The 14,005-nt window shown below is 43.4% G+C and overlaps 1 protein-coding gene and 34 non-coding genes across 36 annotated transcripts in view; 1 reads left to right on the top strand and 34 right to left on the bottom strand.

The window, feature by feature from the left end:
* The window catches only part of LOC143103338 (SH3 domain-containing kinase-binding protein 1), a 113,779-nt gene that overhangs the window by 12,965 nt on the left and 86,809 nt on the right, over window positions 1-14,005 (top strand). The gene's annotated exons all lie outside the window — the stretch shown is intronic.
* trnai-uau (transfer RNA isoleucine (anticodon UAU)) lies at window positions 315-407 on the bottom strand. Its single transcript is given in 2 exon segments — window positions 315-350; window positions 370-407. It is a non-coding gene; the product is annotated as a tRNA-Ile (tRNA).
* Window positions 533-625, bottom strand: trnai-uau (transfer RNA isoleucine (anticodon UAU)). Its single transcript is given in 2 exon segments — window positions 533-568; window positions 588-625. It is a non-coding gene; the product is annotated as a tRNA-Ile (tRNA).
* trnai-uau (transfer RNA isoleucine (anticodon UAU)) lies at window positions 955-1,047 on the bottom strand. Its single transcript is given in 2 exon segments — window positions 955-990; window positions 1,010-1,047. It is a non-coding gene; the product is annotated as a tRNA-Ile (tRNA).
* On the bottom strand, window positions 1,368-1,460 carry trnai-uau (transfer RNA isoleucine (anticodon UAU)). Its single transcript is given in 2 exon segments — window positions 1,368-1,403; window positions 1,423-1,460. It is a non-coding gene; the product is annotated as a tRNA-Ile (tRNA).
* trnai-uau (transfer RNA isoleucine (anticodon UAU)) lies at window positions 1,586-1,678 on the bottom strand. Its single transcript is given in 2 exon segments — window positions 1,586-1,621; window positions 1,641-1,678. It is a non-coding gene; the product is annotated as a tRNA-Ile (tRNA).
* Window positions 1,999-2,091, bottom strand: trnai-uau (transfer RNA isoleucine (anticodon UAU)). The gene is given in 2 exon segments: window positions 1,999-2,034; window positions 2,054-2,091. It is a non-coding gene; the product is annotated as a tRNA-Ile (tRNA).
* On the bottom strand, window positions 2,217-2,309 carry trnai-uau (transfer RNA isoleucine (anticodon UAU)). Its single transcript is given in 2 exon segments — window positions 2,217-2,252; window positions 2,272-2,309. It is a non-coding gene; the product is annotated as a tRNA-Ile (tRNA).
* trnai-uau (transfer RNA isoleucine (anticodon UAU)) lies at window positions 3,317-3,409 on the bottom strand. The gene is given in 2 exon segments: window positions 3,317-3,352; window positions 3,372-3,409. It is a non-coding gene; the product is annotated as a tRNA-Ile (tRNA).
* On the bottom strand, window positions 3,527-3,619 carry trnai-uau (transfer RNA isoleucine (anticodon UAU)). The gene is given in 2 exon segments: window positions 3,527-3,562; window positions 3,582-3,619. It is a non-coding gene; the product is annotated as a tRNA-Ile (tRNA).
* Window positions 3,745-3,837, bottom strand: trnai-uau (transfer RNA isoleucine (anticodon UAU)). The gene is given in 2 exon segments: window positions 3,745-3,780; window positions 3,800-3,837. It is a non-coding gene; the product is annotated as a tRNA-Ile (tRNA).
* trnai-uau (transfer RNA isoleucine (anticodon UAU)) lies at window positions 4,176-4,269 on the bottom strand. The gene is made up of 2 exons: window positions 4,232-4,269; window positions 4,176-4,211 (listed from the first exon to the last, which is right to left on the bottom strand). It is a non-coding gene; the product is annotated as a tRNA-Ile (tRNA).
* Window positions 5,643-5,735, bottom strand: trnai-uau (transfer RNA isoleucine (anticodon UAU)). Its single transcript is given in 2 exon segments — window positions 5,643-5,678; window positions 5,698-5,735. It is a non-coding gene; the product is annotated as a tRNA-Ile (tRNA).
* trnai-uau (transfer RNA isoleucine (anticodon UAU)) lies at window positions 6,246-6,338 on the bottom strand. Its single transcript is given in 2 exon segments — window positions 6,246-6,281; window positions 6,301-6,338. It is a non-coding gene; the product is annotated as a tRNA-Ile (tRNA).
* trnai-uau (transfer RNA isoleucine (anticodon UAU)) lies at window positions 6,659-6,751 on the bottom strand. Its single transcript is given in 2 exon segments — window positions 6,659-6,694; window positions 6,714-6,751. It is a non-coding gene; the product is annotated as a tRNA-Ile (tRNA).
* On the bottom strand, window positions 6,877-6,969 carry trnai-uau (transfer RNA isoleucine (anticodon UAU)). The gene is given in 2 exon segments: window positions 6,877-6,912; window positions 6,932-6,969. It is a non-coding gene; the product is annotated as a tRNA-Ile (tRNA).
* trnai-uau (transfer RNA isoleucine (anticodon UAU)) lies at window positions 7,290-7,382 on the bottom strand. Its single transcript is given in 2 exon segments — window positions 7,290-7,325; window positions 7,345-7,382. It is a non-coding gene; the product is annotated as a tRNA-Ile (tRNA).
* Window positions 7,508-7,600, bottom strand: trnai-uau (transfer RNA isoleucine (anticodon UAU)). Its single transcript is given in 2 exon segments — window positions 7,508-7,543; window positions 7,563-7,600. It is a non-coding gene; the product is annotated as a tRNA-Ile (tRNA).
* trnai-uau (transfer RNA isoleucine (anticodon UAU)) lies at window positions 7,930-8,022 on the bottom strand. The gene is given in 2 exon segments: window positions 7,930-7,965; window positions 7,985-8,022. It is a non-coding gene; the product is annotated as a tRNA-Ile (tRNA).
* On the bottom strand, window positions 8,343-8,435 carry trnai-uau (transfer RNA isoleucine (anticodon UAU)). Its single transcript is given in 2 exon segments — window positions 8,343-8,378; window positions 8,398-8,435. It is a non-coding gene; the product is annotated as a tRNA-Ile (tRNA).
* trnai-uau (transfer RNA isoleucine (anticodon UAU)) lies at window positions 8,561-8,653 on the bottom strand. Its single transcript is given in 2 exon segments — window positions 8,561-8,596; window positions 8,616-8,653. It is a non-coding gene; the product is annotated as a tRNA-Ile (tRNA).
* trnai-uau (transfer RNA isoleucine (anticodon UAU)) lies at window positions 8,983-9,075 on the bottom strand. The gene is given in 2 exon segments: window positions 8,983-9,018; window positions 9,038-9,075. It is a non-coding gene; the product is annotated as a tRNA-Ile (tRNA).
* trnai-uau (transfer RNA isoleucine (anticodon UAU)) lies at window positions 9,396-9,488 on the bottom strand. Its single transcript is given in 2 exon segments — window positions 9,396-9,431; window positions 9,451-9,488. It is a non-coding gene; the product is annotated as a tRNA-Ile (tRNA).
* trnai-uau (transfer RNA isoleucine (anticodon UAU)) lies at window positions 9,614-9,706 on the bottom strand. Its single transcript is given in 2 exon segments — window positions 9,614-9,649; window positions 9,669-9,706. It is a non-coding gene; the product is annotated as a tRNA-Ile (tRNA).
* On the bottom strand, window positions 10,027-10,119 carry trnai-uau (transfer RNA isoleucine (anticodon UAU)). The gene is given in 2 exon segments: window positions 10,027-10,062; window positions 10,082-10,119. It is a non-coding gene; the product is annotated as a tRNA-Ile (tRNA).
* trnai-uau (transfer RNA isoleucine (anticodon UAU)) lies at window positions 10,245-10,337 on the bottom strand. The gene is given in 2 exon segments: window positions 10,245-10,280; window positions 10,300-10,337. It is a non-coding gene; the product is annotated as a tRNA-Ile (tRNA).
* trnai-uau (transfer RNA isoleucine (anticodon UAU)) lies at window positions 10,648-10,740 on the bottom strand. The gene is given in 2 exon segments: window positions 10,648-10,683; window positions 10,703-10,740. It is a non-coding gene; the product is annotated as a tRNA-Ile (tRNA).
* trnai-aau (transfer RNA isoleucine (anticodon AAU)) lies at window positions 10,866-10,958 on the bottom strand. The gene is given in 2 exon segments: window positions 10,866-10,901; window positions 10,921-10,958. It is a non-coding gene; the product is annotated as a tRNA-Ile (tRNA).
* On the bottom strand, window positions 11,288-11,380 carry trnai-uau (transfer RNA isoleucine (anticodon UAU)). The gene is given in 2 exon segments: window positions 11,288-11,323; window positions 11,343-11,380. It is a non-coding gene; the product is annotated as a tRNA-Ile (tRNA).
* On the bottom strand, window positions 11,921-12,013 carry trnai-uau (transfer RNA isoleucine (anticodon UAU)). Its single transcript is given in 2 exon segments — window positions 11,921-11,956; window positions 11,976-12,013. It is a non-coding gene; the product is annotated as a tRNA-Ile (tRNA).
* Window positions 12,139-12,231, bottom strand: trnai-uau (transfer RNA isoleucine (anticodon UAU)). The gene is given in 2 exon segments: window positions 12,139-12,174; window positions 12,194-12,231. It is a non-coding gene; the product is annotated as a tRNA-Ile (tRNA).
* On the bottom strand, window positions 12,552-12,644 carry trnai-uau (transfer RNA isoleucine (anticodon UAU)). Its single transcript is given in 2 exon segments — window positions 12,552-12,587; window positions 12,607-12,644. It is a non-coding gene; the product is annotated as a tRNA-Ile (tRNA).
* Window positions 12,770-12,862, bottom strand: trnai-uau (transfer RNA isoleucine (anticodon UAU)). The gene is given in 2 exon segments: window positions 12,770-12,805; window positions 12,825-12,862. It is a non-coding gene; the product is annotated as a tRNA-Ile (tRNA).
* On the bottom strand, window positions 13,403-13,495 carry trnai-uau (transfer RNA isoleucine (anticodon UAU)). The gene is given in 2 exon segments: window positions 13,403-13,438; window positions 13,458-13,495. It is a non-coding gene; the product is annotated as a tRNA-Ile (tRNA).
* trnai-uau (transfer RNA isoleucine (anticodon UAU)) lies at window positions 13,816-13,908 on the bottom strand. Its single transcript is given in 2 exon segments — window positions 13,816-13,851; window positions 13,871-13,908. It is a non-coding gene; the product is annotated as a tRNA-Ile (tRNA).

The following is a 14,005-nucleotide window of genomic DNA, read 5'->3' as shown; positions in this document are numbered from 1 at the left end:
GAGCGTGTAGTAATACAGAGAGAACAGAGGAGTCATTCAGCACTATTTTCTAGAAATTCTCGTTTCAAAGAAGATGAGCTGAATATGACAGGTCAAAGTAATTTCTTAAAAAGTAGATGCTCGAACTCACAAGCTCGGCATTGCTCTGCAGGAACTGTCTTATAAGTACCGCGCGCTAACCGATTGCGCCACTGGAAGTGTGTAGTAATACAGACAGAACAGAGGAGTCATTCAGCACTATTTTCTACAAATTCTGGTTTCATTGAAGATGCGCTGAATATGTCAGGAGCCAAAGTAATTTCTTAAAGAGTAGATGCTCCAGGTGAGGCTCGAACTCACAACCTCGGCATTGCTCAGCAGGAACTGTCTTATAAGTACCGCGCGCTAACCGATTGCGCCACTGGAGCCATAGGGATTGTGTAGTAATACAGACAGAACAGAGGAATCATTCAGCACTATTTTCTACAAATTCTGGTTTCATTGAAGATGAGCTGAATATGTCAGGAGCCAAAGTAATTTCTTAAAGAGTAGATGCTCCAGGTGAGGCTCGAACTCACAACCTCGGCATTGCTCAGCAGGAACTGTCTTATAAGTACCGCGCGCTAACCGATTGCGCCACTGGAGCCATGAAGAGCGTGTAATAATACAGAGAGAACAGAGGAGTCATTCAGCACTATTTTCTAGAAATTCTCATTTCAAAGAAGATGAGCTGAATATGACAGGTCAAAGTAATTTCTTAAAAAGTAGATGCTCGAACTCACAAGCTCGGCATTGCTCTGCAGGAACTGTCTTATAAGTACCGCGCGCTAACCGATTGCGCCACTGGAGCCATAGGGATTGTGTAGTAATACAGACAGAACAGAGGAATCATTCAGCACTATTTTCTACAAATTCTGGTTTCATTGAAGATGAGCTGAATATGTCAGGAGCCAAAGTAATTTCTTAAAGAGTAGATGCTCCAGGTGAGGCTCGAACTCACAACCTCGGCATTGCTCAGCAGGAACTGTCTTATAAGTACCGCGCGCTAACCGATTGCGCCACTGGAGCCATAAAGAGCGTGTAGTAATACAGAGAGAACAGAGGAGTCATTCAGCACTATTTTCTAGAAATTCTCGTTTCAAAGAAGATGAGCTGAATATGACAGGTCAAAGTAATTTCTTAAAAAGTAGATGCTCGAACTCACAAGCTCGGCATTGCTCTGCAGGAACTGTCTTATAAGTACCGCGCGCTAACCGATTGCGCCACTGGAAGTGTGTAGTAATACAGACAGAACAGAGGAGTCATTCAGCACTATTTTCTACAAATTCTGGTTTCATTGAAGATGCGCTGAATATGTCAGGAGCCAAAGTCATTTCTTAAAGAGTAGATGCTCCAGGTGAGTTTCGAACTCAAAACCTCGGCATTGCTCAGCAGGAACTGTCTTATAAGTACCGCGCGCTAACCGATTGCGCCACTGGAGCCATAGGTATTGTGTAGTAATACAGACAGAACAGAGGAATCATTTAGCACTATTTTCTACAAATTCTGGTTTCATTGAAGATGAGCTGAATATGTCAGGAGCCAAAGTAATTTCTTAAAGAGTAGATGCTCCAGGTGAGGCTCGAACTCACAACCTCGGCATTGCTCAGCAGGAACTGTGTTATAAGTACCGCGCGCTAACCGATTGCGCCACTGGAGCCATAAAGAGCGTGTAGTAATACAGAGAGAACAGAGGAGTCATTCAGCACTATTTTCTAGAAATTCTCGTTTCAAAGAAGATGAGCTGAATATGACAGGTCAAAGTAATTTCTTAAAAAGTAGATGCTCGAACTCACAAGCTCGGCATTGCTCTGCAGGAACTGTCTTATAAGTACCGCGCGCTAACCGATTGCGCCACTGGAAGTGTGTAGTAATACAGACAGAACAGAGGAGTCATTCAGCACTATTTTCTACAAATTCTGGTTTCATTGAAGATGCGCTGAATATGTCAGGAGCCAAAGTAATTTCTTAAAGAGTAGATGCTCCAGGTGAGGCTCGAACTCACAACCTCGGCATTGCTCAGCAGGAACTGTCTTATAAGTACCGCGCGCTAACCGATTGCGCCACTGGAGCCATAGGGATTGTGTAGTAATACAGACAGAACAGAGGAATCATTCAGCACTATTTTCTACAAATTCTGGTTTCATTGAAGATGAGCTGAATATGTCAGGAGCCAAAGTAATTTCTTAAAGAGTAGATGCTCCAGGGGAGGCTCGAACTCACAACCTCGGCATTGCTCAGCAGGAACTGTCTTATAAGTACCGCGCGCTAACCGATTGCGCCACTGGAGCCATAAAGAGCGTGTAATAATACAGAGAGAACAGAGGAGTCATTCAGCACTATTTTCTAGAAATTCTCGTTTCAAAGAAGATGAGCTGAATATGACAGGTCAAAGTAATTTCTTAAAAAGTAGATGCTCGAACTCACAAGCTCGGCAGGAACTGTCTTATAAGTACCGCGCGCTAACCGATTGCGCCACTGGAAGTGTGTAGTAATACAGACAGAACAGAGGAGTCATTCAGCACTATTTTCTACAAATTCTGGTTTCATTGAAGATGCGCTGAATATGTCAGGAGCCAAAGTAATTTCTTAAAGAGTAGATGCTCCAGGTGAGGATCGAACTCACAACTTCAGCACTGCTCTGCAGGAACTGTCTTATAAGTACCGTGCGCTAACCGATTGCGCCACTGGAGCCATAGCGAGTGTGTAGTAATACAGACAGAACAAAGGAGTCATTCAGCAATATTTTCTAGAAATTCTCGTAATACAAACAGAACAAAGGAATCATTCAGCACTATTTTCTACAAATTCTGGTTTCATTGAAGATGAGCTGAATATGTCAGGAGCCAAAGTAATTTCTTAAAGAGTAGATGGTCAAGGTGAGGCTCGAGCTCCCAACCTCGGCATTGCTCTGCAGGAACTGTCTTATAAGTACCGCGCGCTAACCGAATGCGCCACTGGAGCCATAGGGAGCGTGTAGTAATACAGACAGAACAGAGGAATCATTCAGCACTATTTTCTACAAAATCCTGGTTTTGTTGAAGATGAGCTGAATATGTCAGGAGCCAAAGTAATTTCTTAAAGAGTAGATGCTCCAGGTGAGGCTCGAACTCACAAATCGGCATTGCTCTGCAGGAACTGTCTTATAAGTACCGCGCGCTAACCGATTACGCCACTGGAAGTGTGTAGTAATACAGACAGAACAGAGGAGTCATTCAGCACTATTTTCTACAAATTCTGGTTTCATCGAAGATGAGCTGAATATGTCAGGAGCCAAAGTAATTTCATAAAGAGTAGATGCTCCAGGTGAGGCACGAACTCACAACCTCGGCATTGCTCAGCAGGAACTGTCTTATAAGTACCATGCGCTAACCGATTGCGCCACTGGAGCCATAGGGAGCATGTAGTAATACAGACAGAACAGAGGAATCTGTCAGGAGCTGAATATGTCAGGAGCCTGTCAGGAGCTGAATATGTCAGGAGCCAAAGTAATTTCTTAAAGAGTAGATGCTCCAGGTGATGCTCGAACTCACAACCTCGGCATTGCTCTGCAGGAGCTGTCTTATAAGTACCGCGCGCTAACCGATTGCACCACTGGAGCCATAGGGAGCGTGTAGTAATACAGACAGAACAGAGGAATCATTCAGCACTATTTTCTACAAATTCTGGTTTCATCGAAGATGAGCTGAATATGTCAGGAGCCAAAGTAATTTCTTAAAGAGTAGATGCTCCAGGTGAGGCTCGAACTCACAACCTCGGCATTGCTCAGCAGGAACTGTCTTATAAGTACCGCGCGCTAACCGATTGCGCCACTGGAGCCATAAAGAGTGTGTAGTAATACAGAGAGAACAGAGGAATCATTCAGCACTATTTTCTACAAATTCTGGTTTCATCGAAGATGAGCTGAATATGTCAGGAGCCAAAGTAATTTCTTAAAGAGTAGATGCTCCAGGTGAGGCTCGATCTCACAACCTCGGCATTGCTCAGCAGGAACTGTCTTATAAGTACCGCGCACGATTGCGCCACTGGAGCCATGGGAAGTGTGTAGTAATACAGACAGAACAGAGGAGTCATTCAGCACTATTTTCTAAAAATTCTGGTTTCATTTAAGATGCGCTGAATATGTCAGGAGCCAAAGTAATTTCTTAAAGAGTAGACGCTCCAGGTGAGGCTCGAACTGACAACCTCAGCATTGCTCAGCAGGAACTCGTCTTATAAGTACCGCGCGCTAACCGATTGCGCCACTGGAGCCATAAAGAACGTGTAGTAATACAGAGAGAACAGAGGAGTCATTCAGCACTATTTTCTAGAAATTCTCGTTTCAACGGAGATGAGCTGAATATGACAGGAGTCAAAGTAATTTCTTAAAAAGTAGATGCTCGAACTCACAACCTCGGCATTGCTCTGCAGGAACTGTCTTATAAGTACCGCGCGCTAACCGATTGCGCCACTGGAAGTGTGTAGTAATACAGACAGAACAGAGGAGTCATTCAGCCAGGGGCGTAGCACCAAATTCTGGGCCCTATGCACAAGTGGTGGCCATGGTCCCCCCCCCAACCAACCAACCAACCACCGGCTGTAAGCATGAAGCATGAGGTTCACATCTAACTAGGCCTACTATCTAATCACACATTGAATTAATCTAACAACTCTTATATGTACTGTATAACAGAAAATAATCTTATTACCCAAGACTTTACTGAATTTCTTATGTTTAAAGAATGTTTAAAAGCTAGAACATGAAATGAATGAAAACACTTTTGGCTGAGAGAACAGCTATCTATACAAATTGAACACTTTTGGCTGAGAACAGCTATCTATAGCTGAGTGTGATGCGTTTCACAAGTTAGCTTTGCTACTAATTTGACAGCCTTTCCTCATGAACCTATATAACATTGAGCCTACTAAGTTAAGCTATTAGCTCATAATAATTTTCGGATTAGTAGGCTATTGAAATGTTGTGGTAGGCTATAAACCAGGCATCATGTTATTTCTAATTTTGTGTTAATGCTGTTTTAGCACTGATAATCACGGATTCGCGGTGGTATTGAAGTGTTTTGTAACCTTCAGGAGTTCATTTCATTTGTAGACTATTGCTTTCACATTGGGCTCACCTTTCTTGGGAAAGAAGGCTGTTAACACTTGTTTTGCCTCATTTCTTTTTTTCTCCCTTTCTTGCCTCTCTTTTCTTTTCTGGGAACCGGATTTAGCTTTCTTAGACACCGTGACCGTCTGCATTGCCGCTTCGGCAGAATGAAGGCTAGGCCTACTTCAAAAATGCACCTAGCAGGGGAAGGCCGACTGAACCATTTCGTGCAAGGGAGAGGGTGCCTGCCCTCAAACAATGTTGGCTTGGACACAATTTAATACATCAATCAACTGATGCATTTACCCGAAATATTTGCATCTATATTAGTTAATAACATTTATTAAGATCTTTAAATTAAGGAAATTATTTATTATTAAGGAAAATAAAATTCAACTCCTTAGGGGCCCGGGTAATTTATTCCCACTTGTCCCCCCACTACGACGCCCTTGCATTCAGCACTATTTTCTACAAATTCTGGTTTCATTGAAGATGAGCTGAATATGTCAGGAGCCAAAGTAATTTCTTAAAGAGTAGATGCTCCAGGTGAGGCTTGAACTCACAACCTCGGCATTGCTCAGCAGGAACTGTCTTATAAGTACCGCGCGCTAACCGATTGCGCCACTGGAGCCATAGGGATTGTGTAGTAATACAGACAGAACAGAGGAATCATTCAGCACTATTTTCTACAAATTCTGGTTTTATTGAAGATGAGCTGAATATGTCAGGAGCCAAAGTAATTTCTTAAAAAGTAGATGCTCGAACTCACAACCTCGGCATTGCTCTGCAGGAACTGTCTTATAAGTATCGCGCGCTAACCGATTGCGCCACTGGAAGTGTGTAGTAATACAGACAGAACAGAGGAATCATTCAGCACTATTTTCTCGTTTCAACGAAGATGAGCTGAATATGACAGGAGTCAAAGTAATTTCTTAAAAAGTAGATGCTCGAAATCACAACCTCGGCATTGCTCTGCAGGAACTGTCTTATAAGTACCGCGCGCTAACTGTTTGCGCCACTGGAAGTGTGTAGTAATACAGACAGAACAGAGGAGTCATTCAGCACTATTTTCTACAAATTCTGGTTTCATTGAAGATGAGCTGAATATGTCAGGAGCCAAAGTAATTTCTTAAAGAGTAGATGCTCCAGGTGAGGCTCGAACTCACAACCTCGGCATTGCTCAGCAGGAACTGTCTTATAAGTACCGCGCGCTAACCGATTGCGCCACTGGAGCCATAAAGAGCGTGTAGTAATACAGAGAGAACAGAGGAGTCATTCAGCACTATTTTCTAGAAATTCTCGTTTCAAAGAACATGAGCTGAATATGACAGGTCAAAGTAATTTCTTAAAAAGTAGATGCTCGAACTCACAAGCTCGGCATTGCTCTGCAGGAACTGTCTTATAAGTACCGCGCGCTAACCGATTGCGCCACTGGAAGTGTGTAGTAATACAGACAGAACAGAGGAGTCATTCAGCACTATTTTCTACAAATTCTGGTTTCATTGAAGATGCGCTGAATATGTCAGGAGCCAAAGTAATTTCTTAAAGAGTAGATGCTCCAGGTGAGGCTCGAACTCACAACCTCGGCATTGCTCAGCAGGAACTGTCTTATAAGTACCGCGCGCTAACCGATTGCGCCACTGGAGCCATAGGGATTGTGTAGTAATACAGACAGAACAGAGGAATCATTCAGCACTATTTTCTACAAATTCTGGTTTCATTGAAGATGAGCTGAATATGTCAGGAGCCAAAGTAATTTCTTAAAGAGTATATGCTCCAGGTGAGGCTCGAACTCACAACCTCGGCATTGCTCAGCAGGAACTGTCTTATAAGTACCGCGCGCTAACCGATTGCGCCACTGGAGCCATAAAGAGCGTGTAATAATACAGAGAGAACAGAGGAGTCATTCAGCACTATTTTCTAGAAATTCTCGTTTCAAAGAAGATGAGCTGAATATGACAGGTCAAAGTAATTTCTTAAAAAGTAGATGCTCGAACTCACAAGCTCGGCATTGCTCTGCAGGAACTGTCTTATAAGTACCGCGCGCTAACCGATTGCGCCACTGGAAGTGTGTAGTAATACAGACAGAACAGAGGAGTCATTCAGCACTATTTTCTACAAATTCTGGTTTCATTGAAGATGCGCTGAATATGTCAGGAGCCAAAGTAATTTCTTAAAGAGTAGATGCTCCAGGTGAGGCTCGAACTCACAACCTCGGCATTGCTCAGCAGGAACTGTCTTATAAGTACCGCGCGCTAACCGATTGCGCCACTGGAGCCATAGGGATTGTGTAGTAATACAGACAGAACAGAGGAATCATTCAGCACTATTTTCTACAAATTCTGGTTTCATTGAAGATGAGCTGAATATGTCAGGAGCCAAAGTAATTTCTTAAAGAGTAGATGCTCCAGGTGAGGCTCGAACTCACAACCTCGGCATTGCTCAGCAGGAACTGTCTTATAAGTACCGCGCGCTAACCGATTGCGCCACTGGAGCCATGAAGAGCGTGTAATAATACAGAGAGAACAGAGGAGTCATTCAGCACTATTTTCTAGAAATTCTCATTTCAAAGAAGATTAGCTGAATATGACAGGTCAAAGTAATTTCTTAAAAAGTAGATGCTCGAACTCACAAGCTCGGCATTGCTCTGCAGGAACTGTCTTATAAGTACCGCGCGCTAACCGATTGCGCCACTGGAGCCATAGGGATTGTGTAGTAATACAGACAGAACAGAGGAATCATTCAGCACTATTTTCTACAAATTCTGGTTTCATTGAAGATGAGCTGAATATGTCAGGAGCCAAAGTAATTTCTTAAAGAGTAGATGCTCCAGGTGAGGCTCGAACTCACAACCTCGGCATTGCTCAGCAGGAACTGTCTTATAAGTACCGCGCGCTAACCGATTGCGCCACTGGAGCCATAAAGAGCGTGTAGTAATACAGAGAGAACAGAGGAGTCATTCAGCACTATTTTCTAGAAATTCTCGTTTCAAAGAAGATGAGCTGAATATGACAGGTCAAAGTAATTTCTTAAAAAGTAGATGCTCGAACTCACAAGCTCGGCATTGCTCTGCAGGAACTGTCTTATAAGTACCGCGCGCTAACCGATTGCGCCACTGGAAGTGTGTAGTAATACAGACAGAACAGAGGAGTCATTCAGCACTATTTTCTACAAATTCTGGTTTCATTGAAGATGCGCTGAATATGTCAGGAGCCAAAGTAATTTCTTAAAGAGTAGATGCTCCAGGTGAGGCTCGAACTCACAACCTCGGCATTGCTCAGCAGGAACTGTCTTATAAGTACCGCGCGCTAACCGATTGCGCCACTGGAGCCATAGGGATTGTGTAGTAATACAGACAGAACAGAGGAATCATTCAGCACTATTTTCTACAAATTCTGGTTTCATTGAAGATGAGCTGAATATGTCAGGAGCCAAAGTAATTTCTTAAAGAGTAGATGCTCCAGGTGAGGCTCGAACTCACAACCTCGGCATTGCTCAGCAGGAACTGTCTTATAAGTACCGCGCGCTAACCGATTGCGCCACTGGAGCCATGAAGAGCGTGTAATAATACAGAGAGAACAGAGGAGTCATTCAGCACTATTTTCTAGAAATTCTCATTTCAAAGAAGATGAGCTGAATATGACAGGTCAAAGTAATTTCTTAAAAAGTAGATGCTCGAACTCACAAGCTCGGCATTGCTCTGCAGGAACTGTCTTATAAGTACCGCGCGCTAACCGATTGCGCCACTGGAGCCATAGGGATTGTGTAGTAATACAGACAGAACAGAGGAATCATTCAGCACTATTTTCTACAAATTCTGGTTTCATTGAAGATGAGCTGAATATGTCAGGAGCCAAAGTAATTTCTTAAAGAGTAGATGCTCCAGGTGAGGCTCGAACTCACAACCTCGGCATTGCTCAGCAGGAACTGTCTTATAAGTACCGCGCGCTAACCGATTGCGCCACTGGAGCCATAAAGAGCGTGTAGTAATACAGAGAGAACAGAGGAGTCATTCAGCACTATTTTCTAGAAATTCTCGTTTCAAAGAAGATGAGCTGAATATGACAGGTCAAAGTAATTTCTTAAAAAGTAGATGCTCGAACTCACAAGCTCGGCATTGCTCTGCAGGAACTGTCTTATAAGTACCGCGCGCTAACCGATTGCGCCACTGGAAGTGTGTAGTAATACAGACAGAACAGAGGAGTCATTCAGCACTATTTTCTACAAATTCTGGTTTCATTGAAGATGCGCTGAATATGTCAGGAGCCAAAGTCATTTCTTAAAGAGTAGATGCTCCAGGTGAGTTTCGAACTCAAAACCTCGGCATTGCTCAGCAGGAACTGTCTTATAAGTACCGCGCGCTAACCGATTGCGCCACTGGAGCCATAGGTATTGTGTAGTAATACAGACAGAACAGAGGAATCATTTAGCACTATTTTCTACAAATTCTGGTTTCATTGAAGATGAGCTGAATATGTCAGGAGCCAAAGTAATTTCTTAAAGAGTAGATGCTCCAGGTGAGGCTCGAACTCACAACCTCGGCATTGCTCAGCAGGAACTGTGTTATAAGTACCGCGCGCTAACCGATTGCGCCACTGGAGCCATAAAGAGCGTGTAGTAATACAGAGAGAACAGAGGAGTCATTCAGCACTATTTTCTAGAAATTCTCGTTTCAAAGAAGATGAGCTGAATATGACAGGTCAAAGTAATTTCTTAAAAAGTAGATGCTCGAACTCACAAGCTCGGCATTGCTCTGCAGGAACTGTCTTATAAGTACCGCGCGCTAACCGATTGCGCCACTGGAAGTGTGTAGTAATACAGACAGAACAGAGGAGTCATTCAGCACTATTTTCTACAAATTCTGGTTTCATTGAAGATGCGCTGAATATGTCAGGAGCCAAAGTAATTTCTTAAAGAGTAGATGCTCCAGGTGAGGCTCGAACTCACAACCTCGGCATTGCTCAGCAGGAACTGTCTTATAAGTACCGCGCGCTAACCGATTGCGCCACTGGAGCCATAGGGATTGTGTAGTAATACAGACAGAACAGAGGAATCATTCAGCACTATTTTCTACAAATTCTGGTTTCATTGAAGATGAGCTGAATATGTCAGGAGCCAAAGTAATTTCTTAAAGAGTAGATGCTCCAGGGGAGGCTCGAACTCACAACCTCGGCATTGCTCAGCAGGAACTGTCTTATAAGTACCGCGCGCTAACCGATTGCGCCACTGGAGCCATAAAGAGCGTGTAATAATACAGAGAGAACAGAGGAGTCATTCAGCACTATTTTCTAGAAATTCTCGTTTCAAAGAAGATGAGCTGAATATGACAGGTCAAAGTAATTTCTTAAAAAGTAGATGCTCGAACTCACAAGCTCGGCAGGAACTGTCTTATAAGTACCGCGCGCTAACCGATTGCGCCACTGGAAGTGTGTAGTAATACAGACAGAACAGAGGAGTCATTCAGCACTATTTTCTACAAATTCTGGTTTCATTGAAGATGCGCTGAATATGTCAGGAGCCAAAGTAATTTCTTAAAGAGTAGATGCTCCAGGTGAGGCTCGAACTCACAACCTCGGCATTGCTCAGCAGGAACTGTCTTATAAGTACCGCGCGCTAACCGATTGCGCCACTGGAGCCATAGGGATTGTGTAGTAATACAGACAGAACAGAGGAATCATTCAGCACTATTTTCTACAAATTCTGGTTTCATTGAAGATGAGCTGAATATGTCAGGAGCCAAAGTAATTTCTTAAAGAGTAGATGCTCCAGGTGAGGCTCGAACTCACAACCTCGGCATAGCTCAGCAGGAACTGTCTTATTAGTACCGCGCGCTAACCGATTGCGCCACTGGAGCCATGAAGAGCGTGTAATAATACAGAGAGAACAGAGGAGTCATTCAGCACTATTTTCTAGAAATTCTCATTTCAAAGAAGATGAGCTGAATATGACAGGTCAAAGTAATTTCTTAAAAAGTAGATGCTCGAACTCACAAGCTCGGCATTGCTCTGCAGGAACTGTCTTATAAGTACCGCGCGCTAACCGATTGCGCCACTGGAGCCATAGGGATTGTGTAGTAATACAGACAGAACAGAGGAATCATTCAGCACTATTTTCTACAAATTCTGGTTTCATTGAAGATGAGCTGAATATGTCAGGAGCCGAAGTAATTTCTTAAAGAGTAGATGCTCCAGGTGAGGCTCGAACTCACAACCTCGGCATTGCTCAGCAGGAACTGTCTTATAAGTACCGCGCGCTAACCGATTGCGCCACTGGAGCCATAAAGAGCGTGTAGTAATACAGAGAGAACAGAGGAGTCATTCAGCACTATTTTCTACAAATTCTCGTTTCAAAGAAGATGAGCTGAATATGACAGGAGTCAAAGTAATTTCTTAAAAAGTAGATGCTCGAACTCACAAGCTCGGCATTGCTCTGCAGGAACTGTCTTATAAGTACCGCGCGCTAACCGATTGCGCCACTGGAAGTGTGTAGTAATACAGACAGAACAGAGGAGTCATTCAGCACTATTTTCTACAAATTCTGGTTTCATTGATGATGCGCTGAATATGTCAGGAGCCAAAGTAATTTCTTAAAGAGTAGATGCTCCAGGTGAGGCTCGGACTCACAAACTCGGCATTGCTCAGCAGGAACTGTCTTATAAGTACCGCGCGCTAAGCGATTGCGCCACTGGAGCCATAGGGATTGTGTAATAATACAGACAGAACAGAGGAATCATTCAGCACTATTTTCTACAAATTCTGGTTTCATTGAAGATGAGCTGAATATGTCAGGAGCCAAAGTAATTTCTTAAAGAGTAGATGCTCCAGGTGAGGCTCGAACTCAAAACCTCGGCATTGCTCAGCAGGAACTGTCTTATAAGTACCGCGCGCTAACCGATTGCGCCACTGGAGCCATAGGTATTGTGTAGTAATACAGACAGAACAGAGGAATCATTTAGCACTATTTTCTACAAATTCTGGTTTCATTGAAGATGAGCTGAATATGTCAGGAGCCAAAGTAATTTCTTAAAGAGTAGATGCTCCAGGTGAGGCTCGAACTCACAACCTCGGCATTGCTCAGCAGGAACTGTGTTATAAGTACCGCGCGCTAACCGATTGCGCCACTGGAGCCATAAAGAGCGTGTAGTAATACAGAGAGAACAGAGGAGTCATTCAGCACTATTTTCTAGAAATTCTCGTTTCAAAGAAGATGAGCTGAATATGACAGGTCAAAGTAATTTCTTAAAAAGTAGATGCTCGAACTCACAAGCTCGGCATTGCTCTGCAGGAACTGTCTTATAAGTACCGCGCGCTAACCGATTGCGCCACTGGAAGTGTGTAGTAATACAGACAGAACAGAGGAGTCATTCAGCACTATTTTCTACAAATTCTGGTTTCATTGAAGATGCGCTGAATATGTCAGGAGCCAAAGTAATTTCTTAAAGAGTAGATGCTCCAGGTGAGGCTCGAACTCAAAACCTCGGCATTGCTCAGCAGGAACTGTCTTATAAGTACCGCGCGCTAACCGATTGCGCCACTGGAGCCATAGGTGTTGTGTAGTAATACAGACAGAACAGAGGAATCATTTAGCACTATTTTCTACAAATTCTGGTTTCATTGAAGATGAGCTGAATATGTCAGGAGCCAAAGTAATTTCTTAAAGAGTAGATGCTCCAGGTGAGGCTCGAACTCACAACCTCGGCATTGCTCAGCAGGAACTGTGTTATAAGTACCGCGCGCTAACCGATTGCGCCACTGGAGCCATAAAGAGCGTGTAGTAATACAGAGAGAACAGAGGAGTCATTCAGCACTATTTTCTAGAAATTCTCGTTTCAAAGAAGATGAGCTGAATATGACAGGAGTCAAAGTAATTTCTTAAAAAGTAGATGCTCGAACTCACAAGCTCGGCATTGCTCTGCAGGAACTGTCTTATAAGTACCGCGCGCTAACCGATTGCGCCACTGGAAGTGTGTAGTAATACAGACAGAACAGAGGAGTCATTCAGCACTATTTTCTACAAATTCTGGTTTCATTGATGATGCGCTGAATATGTCAGGAGCCAAAGTAATTTCTTAAAGAGTAGATGCTCCAGGTGAGGCTCGGACTCACAAACTCGGCATTGCTCAGCAGGAACTGTCTTATAAGTACCGCGCGCTAAGCGATTGCGCCACTGGAGCCATAGGGATTGTGTAATAATACAGACAGAACAGAGGAATCATTCAGCACTATTTTCTACAAATTCTGGTTTCATTGAAGATGAGCTGAATATGTCAGGAGCCAAAGTAATTTCTTAAAGAGTAGATGTTCGAGGTGAGGCTCGAACTCACAACCTCGGCATTGCTCAGCAGGAACTGTCTTATAAGTACCGCGCGCTAACCGATTGCGCCACTGGAGCCATAGAGAGCGTGTAGTAATAGAGAGAGAACAGAGGAGTCATTCAGCACTATTTTCTAGAAATTCTCGTTTCAAAGAAGATGAGCTGAATATGACAGGTCAAAGTAATTTCTTAAAAAGTAGATGCTCGAACTCACAAGCTCGGCATTGCTCTGCAGGAACTGTCTTATAAGTACCGCGCGCTAACCGATTGCGCCACTGGAAGTGTGTAGTAATACAGACAGAACAGAGGAGTCATTCAGCACTATTTTCTACAAATTCTGGTTTCATTGAAGATGCGCTGAATATGTCAGGAGCCAAAGTAATTTCTTAAAGAGTAGATGCTCCAGGTGAGGCTCGAACTCAAAACCTCGGCATTGCTCAGCAGGAACTGTCTTATAAGTACCGCGCGCTAACCGATTGCGCCACTGGAGCCATAGGTATTGTGTAGTAATACAGACAGAACAGAGGAATCATTTAGCACTATTTTCTACAAATTCTGGTTTCATTGAAGATGAGCTGAATATGTCAG

Source organism: Alosa pseudoharengus, unplaced genomic scaffold, assembly GCF_046254945.1.
Source record: "Alosa pseudoharengus isolate Yale_2024_CS ecotype anadromous, Long Island Sound unplaced genomic scaffold, YU_APseudo_1.1 YU_APseudo_1.1_scf_10, whole genome shotgun sequence".
NCBI lineage: Eukaryota > Metazoa > Chordata > Actinopteri > Clupeiformes > Clupeidae > Alosa > Alosa pseudoharengus.
This window is presented reverse-complemented; position numbering and strand designations above follow the sequence as displayed.